We start from the raw sequence: 17,684 nt of genomic DNA, 5'->3' as shown, positions 1-17,684 counted from the left end.
GCCTCATGGTGAGCACCCCCTGCTGGCCCCACTAACACCTCTTCCAGCAGCAACCTTAGTTATTCCCAGGAGGTCTCCCATCCAGGTACTGACCAGGCTCACGCCCGCTTAGCTTCAGTGGGTTGCCAGTTGTGAATTGCAGGGTGTTATGGCTGCATACCCCAGCTTGCTCTCCATGAGACACAGACAGGGAGAGAGAAGCTTGGGGTCAGAGCGCAGGGTCAGCCATTTATACGGCGCCCCTGGAGCAGTTAAGGGCCTTGCTCAGGGGCCCAACCAGGTAGGATTCCTCTGCCGGCCGCAGGATACGATCCAGCAACCTTCCAGCCACAGATCCTTAGCCACAGAGCCACCACTCCGCCCAGAAAGGTTTAAGGCGCACGGCCCAAGGGAGGCCAAGGGATACCAGATGAAGGTAGGTGAGACGGAACAAAAACGCCCTTTTCTGCACACCACCCATAAAATGTTCACCGGACCCGCCTGGGTGCGGCCGATCCGGGCAGGCGGCTGCGATGTCACCCCTGAAGGCTGACGAGTCCGTGCCTCCGATGCTCGAGAGGATCCGAACGCGCCGGAATCTGCTCACGCTCGAGCGGTAATCCCTGAGCCGCGCCACTGGAGCGCTGTCACTTACCGCAGGCAACGGCGCCATTACCTCCTCGGCACCAGCCAGGCCTGCGACTGTGTGTGACGCGGCCCACAGCGGCAGAGGCGTTGAAGAGGAAAAGTGAAACACGGCCTGTCAAGACGTATGAAGTGAGTTAACACCCTGTACTCCCCCCGGCCTCACCTCGGAAGGGTATTCTCTGATTAACCGCAATCCCTCTTTCACTTGATCCAGCAAATTCCCAGCCAAACGTGTGACAGGCGAACGGGAGGCACAATAAGGGAATAAACAGTTCATACAACAGTAAATCAATGAAATTTACCATTGCTTTGATTGCTCTGCCTCTGCCTCTTAAATATTTAACATTGCTGGGTTCATTTTATTCTGCCTTGGACAAAACGGCTGTGTGTTCAAAAGCTGATAAGTGTGTGGATTTTCTGCAAAACCACTAACTTCATACATTTTTTATAGCATAAAATTAACTTTTTATATTATGTTGAAACTGGATGAGTAACAGTGTTATTTTCTGTGTTGTACAGTTTTGCATTGCAGAGGGCTGTGCGCAGTCTTTTCCAGACTATTCGTTTTACTTCCAAATTCCCATCCTGCTCCTGTTTGGATCGTACAGTACAGTGCGTGTGATGTCAAACAGCTCTACCAGAACCAGAATACCATCTAAAAAAAAGCATTGCTCAAAAGCTAAATATTAAAGAACTTGGGTGATACAATTTGCTCTCACTGACCTCTGCATGTGACTTATTTTGCAGGAAAAATGTATCCAAAATAATCTGAAATAAAACAAAAACAAAACAAAGATGACAAAGCAGGAATTGCATCAAGAAACTAAAAGACAGATCCAGCTGTAGTACAGGCCAAACATTGAAAGCAGAGCTGGAAATGAAAAGTAAAAAGTAAAAGGCTGAATATCCCTTAGCCTGCTTCTATATCTTGCAGATAGTTTGCAAAGAAAGTGAAACAGGAAACTGGCCAAAATAAAATTTTGGTTGTTATCTAGGTCACTTGGAATGTAACAAATTACTATTGCCATGTACTGGCCTTGAAAAATATTTTAAAATGAATTTGTGTGATTTGCAATTCTGTTTTCAAAAACCTGACCCTGTACTGTAAACAACACTTCTGAAAAACTGCCAGAAATAAAAAGCTCTTTTCGAAACCATCCACATGAAATTCAGTTCTGTAACAGCTCCCCAGCTCAGCAGCAACAATAAAAACGCAGCAGATTGAATGCATTCTTCAGTTGCACAGTAGTGTATAAAAGTTCTTCAGGACACTGGAAGAACTTCCTTCACGAAGGATTAAGTGATCCTATTAGTCTGCCCTATCCAGCTGCTCTGACCAGGACAGGCCAATCAATTCTCTATTACTGGAACGCACACAGACAACGATCAATTAGAGGCATTCCTCTGAATAATAAATATCTCGTTAATGAAAAGGCCAGGTCCTGAATAATAAGCACCATCATTTTAACAGGCCACCATCATACCATCTTCATCCACTTTCTTCAAAGTCAGAGAACAGCTTTCCTTCCAATAGACCACAAGAGACAACTTTTCACAGCCTTGTCCTGTGAACAAAGCCACATTTAACCCTAAAAAAAAGTAAGTCAATTGTCAAAATCTCCAACGGACGAATAGGCTACGTTTTGTTTTACAGCAGCATAAAAAAGGGGCTGGAATCAATAAAAAATTAGTTGCCAGTGGACCATGAAGAGAGTTATCTTTGCGAAAGTGGTTTGTTCTATTTATGAGGCTGCTTCTTTGTAAGAAGAAGATCTCTCAGGCTTATCAGCCTCATGCAGCGTGAATTCTGAAGCTCTTAAATACAAAAAAAAATGCATTACTTACTGTAGCCATGCCCTTTGCCTGAGGCGTCTGCTTTGCCATACAGATTCTTATATATAATTAGCAGGATTGCTGGCTTATCTTTCTGAATTAAGGTCATAAAGCAACAGCATAATTCCAGGAGAGATGTTAAAGTACTTTTCATCAACGTTGGGGTGATAACCTTTTTCTTCCTGTTTCTCTTCTGTGTAGACTTAGCAGTCTCACTCAAAGGTTGGTGAGATACAGAAGTATTTCCACCTTGCAGCTTTGTCTCCACACACCTCAGACACTACTGGGGCAGGAGACCTCTAAGGAAAATCACGCTGCTGCTGCGTATGGGTATGGTGTGGGGCACCAGTAGGTGGCGCTGGACCACAATCCCCTGGACCACAATCACCAAACCAATGCTCCACTTTCGTGACAGAAGACACGGTGCAGTCCTCCAGATAGGAAGATTAAGAACTGGAAAAATGCATGAAATAGTGACTTCCTGATGTTTTTATTGGAAACACTTTAAAACCCCATGACAAATTGGTACCATTAACAGTCCATAACATTGTTTGACTCTGCTAACATTTTAACTGGAAGACCCTCTGGCACTCCCTGGTTTCATGGAGCACACTGCTTCGTGCAGGAGGGATGCTGGGACTGCCAGGATCTCTAGCCTTCTCAACCATATATCATGATTGATTCACTGTCATGCCCGACCCCCAGACATTAGTCCATAGAGTACAAAAGCCAGGTCTCTTTGGTAGAAGACTGGGGGCCTGAGGGCCCTGGCAGCTAGTGAATGTTTTCAAATGAACCTCCACTGGATATGAAGATCAGAGGAGAAGGAAACTTTAACCACACAGAGATCTGTTGGCTAGTTCATCAAGACTTTAGCTGGATGCAACAAGTGGGTGATGTCTATCAGGTGACCCCTGAGACGTGGTATATCCATACAGAAATCAGCTGTCAAGGTTAAGCAGGTGCTAGTTTGTTTGTCCTTACATCAGAGGGTTTGAGATTTGAGTCCTGGCTGGCGACGATCAAGCAACAGATATTTGAATTCTGTGGTACAGAACTCCTAGCCTTAGAAAGATACAGGGCTTGCTAGGTTTTATAACAACTTCTCTGTGCCAAGACCTGCAAGTGATGGCTATGAGCTTATAAGGGCAGGAGAGAGGATCACTGCTTCAGGAGGCTATAACATACAGTCACTCACAGCTACTCAATACAGTCAGGTTTCAAATGTCTTAATGTCTAAACCTAAGTCACTGCTGTGGGAGTGATCAGCTAACAGGGCAAAAGGACAAAATAAGCGATGAGCAGCAACAGAGATTCGGGCAGCGCACGCGTAATAGAGGAATCGGACAGCTGAGGCACAAATTAGCAGAAAAACCCGACAAGACACGACTCCGCCATGAACCCCCATTCTAACCCAGAAGGCCTTTCTCCTTTTGTAGAAGAACACTGCAAGAAAACCACACATTCGCCCTCCCTGCTCTTGCCCTCTCAGCATGAGCAAAACCATTTCGTTCCCCCACTGGTGGAGTTTGGGGACACCCCTCTGACACGGCCCCCTCTGAGTCGTCTCGAAAGGGGGGACGGCTCTGCCCTCTTGGCCGAGTGCGCGATCACAACTGAGCGCCAGGTGAGTTCATTGGAAACTGTTCCAGAGGAGTTCAGCAGCCGGCCCTCCGGCGACAGGCTGCTCGTTGCAGGACTTCATTAGGCGAGTGTGGACAATCACACCTCCACCTGCCCCTTGTAATGAATCTACCAGAGCAGCAATTAACACCTTTCTTGAAGGCCTGGGTTTTCTCCAGCACCGGTGACTGGAGGTGGGAAGCAAAGCAAAATGTTGCAATAAAAAAAAGCATTCAGCTTACGGGACATCTGAGAACAACCAATAAACGAATTCGCTATTTGCAGAGACATACCTTACAATGTCTTTTAAAAAAAAACAACACAGAGCTACGTTTCACATCCTTTCTGTGAATTCCCCTGAAATGCACGATATTTCTCCCTTCTCAAATATTTTAATTCATTCACAGTTTTCACGCATTGCTCATCCCAAACTCTTTTATTTCTTGGAAACGGCAATGCTCAGATCATCCTGACAATAATGCAATGTGGCCGAATTACTTTGTCTCCCGTGAGCACGGTTGTCACAGTCGTTCCTCGCGCTGCGAGAGGCTTCAGCAGCCGGCCCTGTGGGTGTTAGTATAAGTGGCAGACTGTTTGAATCCTGGCAAAGTAGAGACCTGATGCGTGGGCCCAGGAGATTCTAGCGGTCTTCACCAAGCAGACGTTCCCCCTCTCAGAACTGTGACAGGACACACACACACGCCCAGCTGTTGCCCAGCTGTCAAAGTGCCGACTGTAAAACCTGCTGCTCAATGTCACACATCAATCCATCCATCCATTTTCTAACCACCTTACCCAGCTCAGGTTCACGGGGGAGCCAGAGCCTCTCCTGGCAAGCGGCCGGCGCAAGGCAGGACACACCATGGATGGGACGCCAGTCCCTCGCAGGGCGAATGCAAAGACACAACCAGGCGCACACCCACATCCACACCAGGGCCAGGTATCCCAGAAGCCACTTAGCCTGCAAGTAAGCCTTCGGACCACGGGAGGAGACTGGAGCACCGGGTGAAAACTCACATGAACATGAACAAACACACTCCGCACAGAGAGCAGCCCAGGAAATGAGTCCCTACTGTGCCACTCTTTGCTAGACCAGATAGGTATAGATAGGAATTTAATTTCACCGATCTCCCCAGCCCTTTCAAGTCATTAAGTAATTAAGTATATCCAGCCCAGTGTCAGACAGCTGTGTTTTCATCTCAGTGTGATTTGTTTGCAGAGCTTTGAAATCATAACACAAAACAGACAGCTCACAATAGCCTGCAACAGACACTAAATAGGGTTTCTTTTTAAAAAAATACACAGGTTGTAACAGTGGCCGGAGGAATCTCTGTTCAGCTAGGGATATTTGCTCCATTTTCCTAGGACATTTTCATTAACAAAACTATATCATCAGAAAAGAGCACCAACCTTCCTGTGACACCTGAACTACTGAGAGACGACCATTGTGACCTACCCATGTATTACAATTTCATAGAAAGAAACCAGGTCAACATCAAAAACATTGGAAGGTCATCACTGAGCAATATGCCGAATTTGGAAAAGAGTGAAAAGCGCAGTTGAACAGCCCTATCGGTATATCTGCCCACAGTCTGACGGAGACTCGGATGACAGCGCGTCGTCACAGGGGAGCAGAGTGGTATGAAATGCAGGGCCTCACGCAGCCGCTGGGGTGCGCCACAGGTACAGATCGGCCCTGGGCCCCGGGCTCCAGAGTTATTAAAAACCATAGTGCGACCTCAGTCTCGGTGAGGAGAGCTGGAGGTGGTGCCTTAACCTGTGATTTAATCAAGGTGCCTGTCTCTCTGTCCATTTCACGAGCAGGAAATGACTCACAGGCCCTGCGGAGGCCCCCGGCAGAGAGAGAGCACGAAACAGGTCTGCGTCTCCCGTTCCTTCGCCCTCGCGCTCCGCGCCAGCCGGGGCTCCGGCGGGGCTGGCTGGGAGGACGAGACGCGTGCGAAGGGAAAGGAGGAAGAAAGGAAGGAGGAGAGGAAAGGGAGACGCGGGGCTCGGGGCGCCCTGCGACAAATCCTGTTAAGGCTGTCACCCCTGCAGCCATTCTTGCCCTTAAAATATTGTTTTAATAAGAAAGGAGGGGTGGCAACAGGAAGAGATCCATACAGCTTATCCTTTAAAAATCAATTAGAGACGTTTTAGCCAAGATCAGAGGCACTGCCTGCTCCAGGGTCTAGAGGAAAACACCATAAAACAGAAACCCGATCTCTCAAAGGGGTGCGCTAATTGACAGGGGACCAGGGCAGAGGTGTTACCAACAGCATCAGCTGGGAGAAGAAGGCGATAACATCTGCATTTTCTTTTATTTCATTACTTTTCCTAATGCATTTTCAATTACATGGGGCCTGAGTGATTCTCTGCGAGCGTCGTTTCCGCTTAAATTGAAATGGCGTCAAACAGAGTGCCTTATCTGCAGCGCGGCTCTTAGCCCTGATGGAAACTTTACTTAGTTTCAGCCATTTTACTAATGGAAAACATGATCACTTGTTGCACTTTACTGCATACTCGCAATGTCTCATTTAATGCGACTTCTAAAGCACTTCAAGATTATATTCCTCACAAACAAGTGCCACCGACAACAAATACTACTGAAACAATCAAAGGTTTCATTGGAACAGGAAAAGGTTTATTCCATGCTGAAAGGAAAAAGAAAAGAGACACAGTGATGTCTCTTCTCTTTTCCTCTCAGCGTGGAACCAACCCTTACCTGTTCCTTTACAGCCTACGCATACTGACGCAGCTCCCTACTTGATCTTCTTCAATTAAAGGTTTGTCTGTGCCAGAGTTTGCCAGAAGAACAGCGTGCCTAAAACATACAGTAAAGCAAGAAGATGAAATCTTTTCTCGCTGCTATACGGGTCTGGTTCACCAGAAGACAAGAGGCTGTAGCAGGAGGCTGGACCCTGACCTAGGTCTCTCCTCCCAGGACACGGAGCACCTGTGGACCTGTTTCAAGAAGGTCTTGATAGAAGGGATAGAAGCCCTAAATCAGTCCAAATGGGTTGGCTACAGAGTAAATAACTGCACATCCCACCTGAACCCAAGACTAAAAATATGTTTTCAGGGTGAGGGGAGAGGTGGATCTGCCTAAAATAATAGTTCCATTTAGTACAGATGACATGATGCACACCAGTGTCTAGCAGGAGCTGTGTTTTTTAGCACGTCAATGTCAGCGTGCTAATCTGCTCTCACAAGCTGTTTCAAGAACACTTGACATTTATATCTCCTCCACTCATTAGATTGCATTACCACTTACAGTAATAACTGATGATAACCCTAGAGAATAACTCCAGTCTACCCTACGTCACGCTGAATGCATTACATCCGTCAACTCGAACAGCAGAAGCCTCCTTCAGAAACGTAACAAAACATCACACTCCGCTCTTTTCCCTATGGCTGCTTCTGAGCCTAAACAAGATTGCATTCTAAACAAGAGCATTTGTTGGAATAAAACAATAGGCTTTTCAAAAAGTTACATTCTATTTTAAGATTTGTGATGCCCCGTGCTGATAAGAAAGACAGGACCTGTTATTGCTCACTGTGTGTGTTTTAATTAAAGCCGGGTAGTAGGCCTCAGATACTTGATCTCTGCTTGCTCTTCTGAATACCCGGGACACAAGCCATAAACCACTTATTAATATTCATTTCAGCTAATTTCTGTGTAATTTATTTATGGATGATGAGGTCAAGTCCACTGTGGAAGATATACAGTGACAGCGTTACCCACAGTGCAGGCTCTGTGGTAGTGAGGCTCAGACATGGATTAATAGGGCTCTCCATGTTACATGCAGTGCATGATACGCAGGACAGCTTTTCCATAATCATTGTTTTCCTGTGGAGGAAACTATTGATATCTGGCTTGGTGCCACAGCCAGATCTACAGCTCCCTCTTCAAAGAGATCTCTCGCCCTGAGCAGGACTCTCAGGACTCTCGTTCTGAGATGCTGCAAACCGAAACAAGCCAAAAAACGGAATCTGCACAGACGTTAGTTAAATCCGAGGTATAACACCGCAGCTGCCATGGGCCATGAGATGCGAACACTGACCAAAGCTCCTGAAAGCAGGCTCTTCATTTTCTGTTTGTGCTGTTTTTCATCCTGCCTCTCTAATAGATGTTGCGGCCATGCAGGCTCTTAATTAAAACTGAAGAGCGGGCTATTAATTGCAGTCAAGTTCCATCGTGTTTACTCCCCGAGCTCAGCAAGACGTTTTACTAGCGATGATGATGCACAACAAAGGCATTGGGTTCAGGTGTTAATAAGACAATCCTGACCATTTAAAATTAAACTGAAGCTTTTCCGCATTGAGAAGTCACAGATCTATTTAAAATTTCCCATGTCTTCCCATGCCATTTCCATGATCAACGGGGATAAGTGGTGCATAGAACCTGTTTCTGTTTCTTCCAGTACATTTTTATGTACATTAACGGGGTTGCAACCACTGTCTGCTTTCATTTCTTATTCATTAAGTTCCTAAACCCAGGCATCTCAATCATGGGCACATGTCATGCATCCTATAGGGGCCTCTTCACTGCTAACTACCACAGCTGCTCCTGCTGCCGCTACGGCTACTCCCACTGCCCTGGTTGAGGTGTTACTGCCATTATCACAATGACAGATTGTGTCACTGATTTCAAAACAGAGAATGAAAATTGCCTTGTTTGCTACCGAGAGGTCCCGATCACTGTCCCTGCAGAACAGGCGGCTGCAGTATGACAGGAACAGAACTGTCCTGAAACACACAGGAATTGTGAGGTGTTCTGGAACCGAGTCTGAGATCCACTGATAATGGAGAAGCTGGTGAAGGACTGACAGTTGCAACTTGCAGAACTGCATAGGAAGTCTTGGGTATGCATTATGGTTTTTCACTACTTGAAGCTAAGAGAACCCTTTTGCCTTATTCTCAGTATATTAATGCATATTACAGACTCATAAACTGTCTTCTTCCCTTAACAAGAATCTGCAGGAGTGGTGCTGACAAGCCATGCAATTTAATTTTTCGTTCAGTCATTTACAGTTCAATCCCTCCTGCACACCCCCACCAGAGGCAACTAATGCTTCATTTTTGCATTTGTCAAGAGAGCAAGAATTGGGACTTTACATATTGTTTTCTGGCACCCATGAAACTTAAAGGCATGCAGCATGCTAGTGTATTTATCTGTTTATCAATCAAGAGAGGCAGAAGGATGTTTCACAATTTGTCTTGCTCCTTTTTTAAGGGCTATGATCGTCTTGACTAAAAGCACTGATTTACTTCTATTTACTTCTATTTTCCCACATGCACCTGCAATTTCAGTCTTCGGTCAGCTCGACACCCCTGGAGCTGGAGGGGGCATGGATGCAATGCCTCTCTCGCTGGCGGAGCTCTTGGCCCGACTCAAGCCCATCCAAGCCCATCGGCTCCCGGCCAAAGCGCTGCAGACTGCTGGGAGCCTAATGGCCACTGGTGGCCGAGACCTGCGCTCCCCCTGGAGCTCTTGAAGGCCCCTGTCCTGGACAGCTGTTCTGTCAGCTGCGGGACCTGTGTTGCAGGGCTTCCTTTGCCAAAGCAGAACCACTTCCCCGAAACTATTCCCACCCCCTATTCTAACCTTCCAGCCTATTAAACAGTGGAGCAAAAAGCGAGGGTGTAAATGCCATAGGACCAGTGACTCGCAGCAAAGAACGTTTATATAAAAAAGCTCTTGCTCTATGTGACAAATTAGCACTGCTGTGTTCTGTAATCCTCCATAATCCTCTCTAAGTCCTTCTTTGCACCCTGATCTGGTTACCAGCCCAGGTCATTTTCATTCATGAGCTGTATTCCTCTCTGGTTTTCAAGACCTACACCGTTAGGCTTCAGACATGGATACCTTCAGTGTCAGACATGGATATCTATTCCCTTAACTAAGACATTGACTTTATCTTCTTGGCCCAACACCCTTAAATTAAAGCGGTGAAGAGGAAAAGTAATCATATGTTTTTGCTTTGTTTTTGTGTTGTTGTTTTTTTTTTTACAGCTGGCCTTAACCATACCCGTTTTCCTCTGGAGTGCCGGGTTCAAATCCATCTGAGATCACACGAACGAAACGAGCACTTGCAATCAATTTTGTTTCTGAAAACTTGCAGCCTGGCAGAGCACAAATCAGTTCTGAACACTGGACCTCTTTTATTGGCCCTTCCCGGGACATCTAAGCTGCTGTTAAGAGTGCAAAAAGATACAAGGAAGAAACATTCAAAGTCCCAGACAGGAAGGATATGGGGATTAAGAGTCTCAGAGGCAGCCAAGCTAGCTCTCCATTGACTTTTTCCGATTCCCGAGGAATAACAATGTTTGACGAGAAGATGAGCTTAGACATTTTTATTGAAACGTTTGGAAAGGCAGACCTTTGGATCGACCCGTTAAACAGATTGCCAAATCCCTGGCTGTCCGATGAGGAGGGAAGCTCCCTCTGCAGAGCGAAGAGTTAACCAAGGAGGAGATGAGATAGGCATGGGCACCGAAAGAAGAAGGTCGGAAAGAAAGAAAGACTGGTTTACTGAGGCATTTCTAGATTTTCAGGAAGTAACGTTATGTGGGATTACAAGCTACACAGTGACACACTTTGTCACGGTCGAAAGCCGTGTTAAAAACCCGTTTCAGCCAACGCTAAAGCAGGCGACGCGTTCGCACAGTGACCTTCGCTTTCCTTGTTTTAGATTGACTAGTTTTAGTCCCACAGCTCCCCCCCGATTTCGTGATGACGAGGGGAGAAAAAACAACTCATGTTGCAGCGATACTGGTCTCTGGAAGCGGGAAAAAAAAGAAGAAAAAAACAGCTGACGTTTGAAATCAGTGAGGATTTTCATCCAAACTTTCGCGGTAGGAAAACTGCTGACTTTGCACAAATGAGCTTTTTTGTCAAGTCTGAGGTGCAAGAAAAAAAAAGCTGACACATACAGTACACCTTGGCACTTTACAAACCCGCTTCCTCCAAATCAACATTCAGTAATGTTTCTTTTGGAACTCTATGTCACCTTCCATGCCATCTGATAAAAAATGAAGATTCCAAATTATGACTTGGAAGTGGACGTATTCAGGAAGAGGTCAATGGACTTCAAACAGATTAAGTTTTAAAACGTGTCCAGTTCTGAGCAGTGAAGGGAAAATGAACGGCAGATTGTTGGCGCTGGAGCAACAGTTGGAACTGTATGAAGCTGTATCTGACAATACATTGGGGTGTCCGTCTCTTTTGAATGCAGCAAGCCTACGAGGGATGTCTTACACTCTCATTTTGTAGCTATAACTTTCTTTTTCACATCCCACTTCATGCATTCGGCAGGAATCTAGCTGGTTTCGGTCTAGATTCTCGTTTACCGTGTTAGCGGTGGACTTTGGATCGATCAGCCGACGCGCAGACAGTCTGATTGACAGGACATGAGTGGAGAGGCGTACATGAATGTCGCATGAGCTCGCTGGTGGAGCATTCCGCACCCAGCCGTGCAGAAAACAGACTGGCGTCCTCGAGTCACTTCCCCCAGCCACTTCCTTTCTTTGTGTTACTCTCAAGCAGAAACACCGGAGGATTGTTCCAGAAAAGCAGTAGGATAAAACACAAAAAATACTCTTCTCTCTTACATTTTCTTTTTAAGTAAGCTACTGAATTTTTTACAAAAAGTCCAAAAGAGTAGTGTTAAAAGGGCTAGTCGAAGAGCTATACTTTGAATACAGTTTCCTCAACAAGTGTTTGTTTAGGAACATGTCATTTGGCTAGTTTAAACAGTTAACAAATAGAGTGCTGGAAAACCGTACATCTCTCTAAAGAGAGCGAGCTGCGGAATCTTCTAGCTGGGCACGAGCCCTGCCAGTGATGTCTGAAAGTCTCCACTTGTGTCCAAGTGGCTCCTTGTCGTGGCCAGTTCAGAACCGTGGACTTTGGGCGTCACCATGGGAATGCACAGTGGTGCAGTGGCTGGCATTGTAGCCGGGCAGTGCTGGGGCCCTGGGTTCAACTCCTGGGGTGCTGTCTGTGTGGAGTCTCCGTGTTCTCTCTGCGATCACACGGGATTCCTCCCACAGTCCAAAAACATACTGGTACGTTAACTGGCTCCTGAGAATATTGGCCCTTGGTGTGAGTGTGTGCGTGTCTGTGCATCTGCCCTGTGACGGACTGGCGTCCTGTCCAGGGTGTGCCCTGCCGCGTGCCCCTTGCTTGCTGAGACAGGCTCTGGCTCCCCTGTGACCCTGAACTGGAAGAACTGGTTCGTGAATGGATGGATGGAAGTACACGTGCTTGACTTGACACGTTTCCAGGTGTGGAATCTCCCACGCCTGATCATCTTGGCTCACCTCCACAGTCTTTGCATTGATCCTTTTCGCGATGCTCATCAGAGCCATCAGCCTTCTCTTGCCCCTCCAGCACCAGCTTTCATGGTGCCCAGTAGAATCAAGAGTTGGCACCGTCCAGAGGAGTGAAAGACAGACAGCTGTGAAGCATTTTTTGAATCCTGGATGGTACTTCTATTTAAAGTTTGTATAAAAAAAACAGAAAAAACAATCTAGCTCCAGATGAATCTGAATCATCTGTGTCAGGGAGGGACTTCCAACATTAGTGAGGATGTTAGCTGGTAGAAAATTACCCCACAGTTGTGCTGACATATGTTAAGGATTCATTATAGCTTACAGAGGAATAGTGATTTTCAATATTTTTTTTCCTACTAGACAGGATTAATGAATCGATCCTTTTGGGTTAGAATTTTTAGAGGAGGTTTTTAATTCATCCTGTCAGACCTCTGCACCTCAGCTAAAAGCTACATCTGTTTGCATAATTACCTGGACAGTTGCAAATGAGCTAAAACCAGTTTACACGCTATCCTCTGTACAGTTGTGTTGAAAAGAGTTTGGATATTATTGCGGTCTAGCGTTAAGGAAGAGAAAAAAACACCAAAAATAAACTACAGACAGGGAGAAACTGAGATACAGAAAGGATTTGTCATGTACTGTACCATTAGTGTGGGTGGCTCTCATCGGTGCAGAACGTCTGTCCTGTAATAGTTCTGCCGTTATCTGCTTTGCATGTTAATGCTATCTTTGAAACTTGCCAACCATCCTCACCTTTGATCTGAGCAGCTTCAAAAGAGCAGAGTGATAGCATTTCCCCAATTAACCAGCACACGAGGTGCGGTGCAGGAAAACAGAAGTGATCAGTCCGGCACAGCTAAAAAAACAGTTCCTTGGGTTTATTGGTGTGATCTTTCAGTCCGCCTAAAGAGACTTTGGTTCTTCCATGTTTGTCAATAATTCTTATCCATTACTGTGCAACTCAGATTACTGTTAAACTAATGTTAAAGCTTGCTCTGACCTCAGCAACCACCCAGAAACAGCATTTGTATAATTATTCCTGCTGACTGAGTCAAAGGAAGAGTATATAATCATCTTACTGTGACATCTTTAAGGACCATTTGGAAAGTGACATGTTGAACAGAAATAAGACTAGGGGGATGAACCAGGAACCCTGGGTAATTTGTACTTTGGTCTTGGACATTATGGTGTCTCTACAGTTCTCCTTTAATTGAAGTGGTGGAGCAGTTACCCTCTCCTCCTCGTGACCTGCTGTGGGCTGCTGCTGGCACTGAAGGGCTGTGTGGAGGTTGCTGCACTTGAGTGGCAGATAAAATGAGGTTCTTCCACTAACTTGCTTCAGGATCCTTTGGGATGAGTGACAGGAATTATTAATAATAATAATATTACTGCACAAACGCTAACAGTCACCCTCCACGTGACTTCCCTTCACTGAATTGTAATGTGTTTTTGACAGCTCCAGCGGCTTTTTGTCAAACGATCCGACAAAAATCAAAAAACACACCGAGCAGATGTAATTAGGAGCTGGATTAAAACGGCAGGGAAGGGAAGTGACTGAGGAAGTAAAGGAGAGAGTGGAGTTTAAAAGGGTGCAAGACACAGAGCGAGGCTGCCAGAAACAGAGGATTCCCCAGAATGGTGGAGACGTCAAAACAAACGAACCGCTAGCAGATAAACAGAGAAAATGCCATGCACGGGGCTGGTTGCCATGGAAATTGTTTTTGGAGAGGGACTTGGGAGATCTGGCAGGCAAGGATTGAAGGACAGATCGAGAGAGAGATAGAGAGGGAAAAGAATGATTCCAGATCCGCACTATTCATGAGAGTCCAGGGCTGCAGTTTCCATACCTTACAGCCTCCTTTCTGCTTCTAACACAGAAAGTGTTATATTTTGATAAGACTGGCCAACTAATTGCACAACTGAATTGCACTATATCCCTGGTGGCAATAACATGCTTCAATGTTTTAGCATGTATCAGGAGTTCTGCTTAATAGTCCAGGCTTTTCTAGCTAGAGAAGAGCAGATATACTCAGCAAGATTTTCATCTGCCTCTGCGTAGCCTGTGTCTCATTCTCAGCAATCTGAACTGCTTAGCTATTGGAAGCCGGAGCAGTCAAGGATAAACAGCTATGCAAGCTGTTAAATGTTATATATCAAGTCATGGAGTTCCAGAAACATACAGGCCACATGTTACTACAGCTGTTTTATACGCATAACACTTGCTGTTTCAGCTGTTTAAGTAACATACCCGATTCTTTTCTTTCTACACTTAACATCTGGTTTGTTGGTGGCACACAATTACCTCCCTGCCGCAGAGTCCTGGGTTCAACCCTAGACTTGGGTGCCTATAAGTGTGGAGTCTGCATGGTCTCACTGGGTTCCCGTGGGCTTTCTCTGGGTATTCCCATTTTCTTCCTTCCATGTCCCAAAGGATGCCATAACTGTCAAGGGTGTTTATAGTGCCTTTCTTCCCAACTTTCCGAAACACACATGAAAACTATTTCCATAAATGGTTGAATCGTACCTCTTTATTTTTGAGACGGTTTGCCCCAGTTGTATCTTCCAGGATTTTTTTTTATTGTAAATGCCCCAGAAAAAAACAGTAAAGAAGCAGTAATGACCTGCGATCTAGTAGGGAGCAGAAAATCAAAAGCTCTTCCTGTATTTTGATTTTCTGGCAGGGATTCAAAGAGGCACAGAAGAGGGGAAGTACTCCAAGCTCCTCCGCCCTCAACGCAGGGAGGAAAGAAAATGAATTTTGATCAGAAACAGAATCTCTGAAGCCTGGAGTTCCTGCGTCATGCAATGTGTCCAGTTGGACCTAAAGCAACAATGGCACTCATGGAATTGATGTAGGCTGAGCACAAGATATGTGGGGTTTAGGTCTGGGAGCAAGATTTAACAGGAATCTGATTAGTTAGTTGGCTTGTACACTACACACAATTGTACAGCTTGTGCAGATTGTACACTGTGATCTGATGCGAACGCTGCTCCATACTGCACATCAGTGACCTAGGAAGGATAGTTTTCGGTCTCAGGATTCACAGGAAAGAAGTTAATGCAGGTGTTTCACTCAAGTATATGAGGAAAAGTAATGCTTCACACTTTGGAATCCCATTCTTAAAAAAGCCCAACTTTCTCCTGTCTTAGGCCACTGTCAGGGACACAGTGTGCAGTAGTTTACAAAGTTTATTTTCGCCAGCGTGTTAGACAGCAGAAATCATTTCACATACCTACTGTAGATTGCTCCCTGCTCTTCGAATGTGCGCTCGTAAATATCATTGTTTAATTAATATATATTTTTTCAGTAACAACATGAGCGAATTCTCTGCAGACAGGGGAATTGAGCTGATCGATCAATCATTACTCCCATCACAAAGGCAATCTCTCTTGCTCAACGAGACAGCACCTCTGCCTTCCCATTGCGTGACTGAGGGGTAGAGCAGGTATGAACCCTGCCGGTACAACATTATGTCGAGATGTGGGGTTTTTTTTTTGGTGGAGCGTAATGGATGCCCCGTCTAACTAATAACATCTGACATTCTCGAAAATTACTTTAGTGGAATAGGGAGGCATCGTTTTCAGGCAGGAGAAATGTCATTACCGGTTTAGTTCCAGTTTTGAAATTTTCAGTGCCCCAGATGGACTGATTTTGATAAAGGCATCCATTATGTTCAGACAAGAGAGTTTTCAATCAGCTGTGACATGAATTTGGCTATCAGTGGTACAGCGAAGGTGGCGTAAGACACTAAGATCCTACAAAGCAGACAGTCAATTGTGATAAATGCGCGGTAGTCTGCATCAACAGCAGCATGTGTGGGTAAAACCAGGGCTGTTCACCGGTCACTGCAATGTACTCTGCGCTCAGGAAATTTAAAAAAGCAGAAATGGAGTTCAGAAACATATTTATCCCCTAGTTTCTCAGTACTTTCCCAGGGTGTTGTACTCATTTGCAAATAGACTCATCTCTCTCTCTCTCATTGTTTGCAGAGAGGATAGTATTACCACAGGAAGACTGAATGTCATTTGATTAATTGGACTCTTAGTTTTGCTCAATGCTGAAACCACACTGGATGACTGCAGAGAGATGGGCGTCCTCTACAGTCAGCTTCTATAATATATATAACTCAGGGTCTCTCAATCCTGAGCCTGGGGACACACCTGCTGACTGTGACCTAGCCCAGCTCTTGGTGACATAACCGAACCTATAATTGACTGAAAAACAGAATTAATGTAAATTTTATTTTATACATTATATTTTCTACAGCCAGCAGCCATATAACCCTGCAGCTGATAACTGGCTGCCCACTGAAGCTCAGCAGGTATGAGACTAGCCAGTACCTGGATGGGAGACCTCCTGGGGAAAAAAAAGGTTGCTGCTGGAAGAGGATTTAGTGGGGCCAGCAGGGAGCGCTCAGTGTGTAAATACGTGTAAGAACATCTTTTAAAATGGTTTAAGTTCTTCAATACACAGGCCTGTGTAACCCAGCTCCTCAGAAGAAAAAAACAATCTTGTAAAGGTTTCAGTAAAGAAGCTCGTTACTTTTGTTCAATTAAAAATTGAACTAAATCCGAATCAAAGCCTGAATCAAACCCAGCAGTGTAGAGGCTCCAGCGAGCAGGATTGGGAACCCCAGATGTAACCACGTCATCTTTCCACCCAGTGAACATGATCAGACATAGGAGAACACTCATACTTTTTCTTCTAATTACAGAACTCCCTCTTGGGTCAGTTGTCACTCCTTTTGAGTGCAATCACTTAATATGATGGCCTGTTAAAGGCAGCTGGTCCTGATACAGACATGTGGCATCGAAGTGCGCAGAAGACTATAAGGAAAGATGGACGTACAGGACAGGTGAACATTCGGCTCATCTCACTCACTCAGTTCTTAATGGCATATTGATTCATAAACCCCAGCAAGACTCCCACAGTGCCTCTGGTGACTCAGCACCTGTAACAAACTCTGCTGATGCTCTCATATGATTTGACCCAGCTAGACTCATGCAAAACCCCAAGACCTTGTTTCTTGGAGGATTTCAGTGAAACTGCGTCTATGCCACGACTCAGGAATTTTATTTTCATGCTCCCTCACAGCCTGTAAAGAGATTAATCCAGCTCTCATTTCTGGAGGTAAATTGCCAGTCTTGCAGGTCTGAGTTCTGAATTAAACTAAGATTGGTCCAATGGTCTCTACGTTTTCTCTAGCTTAGATCAGGCCACACCACGAGCAATTAACTCCATATGGCATCATGAAATAACCTCA

This window comes from Lepisosteus oculatus, chromosome 1, assembly GCF_040954835.1.
Source record: "Lepisosteus oculatus isolate fLepOcu1 chromosome 1, fLepOcu1.hap2, whole genome shotgun sequence".
NCBI classification, from domain to species: domain Eukaryota; kingdom Metazoa; phylum Chordata; class Actinopteri; order Semionotiformes; family Lepisosteidae; genus Lepisosteus; species Lepisosteus oculatus.
Note: the sequence above shows the minus strand (reverse complement) of the source record.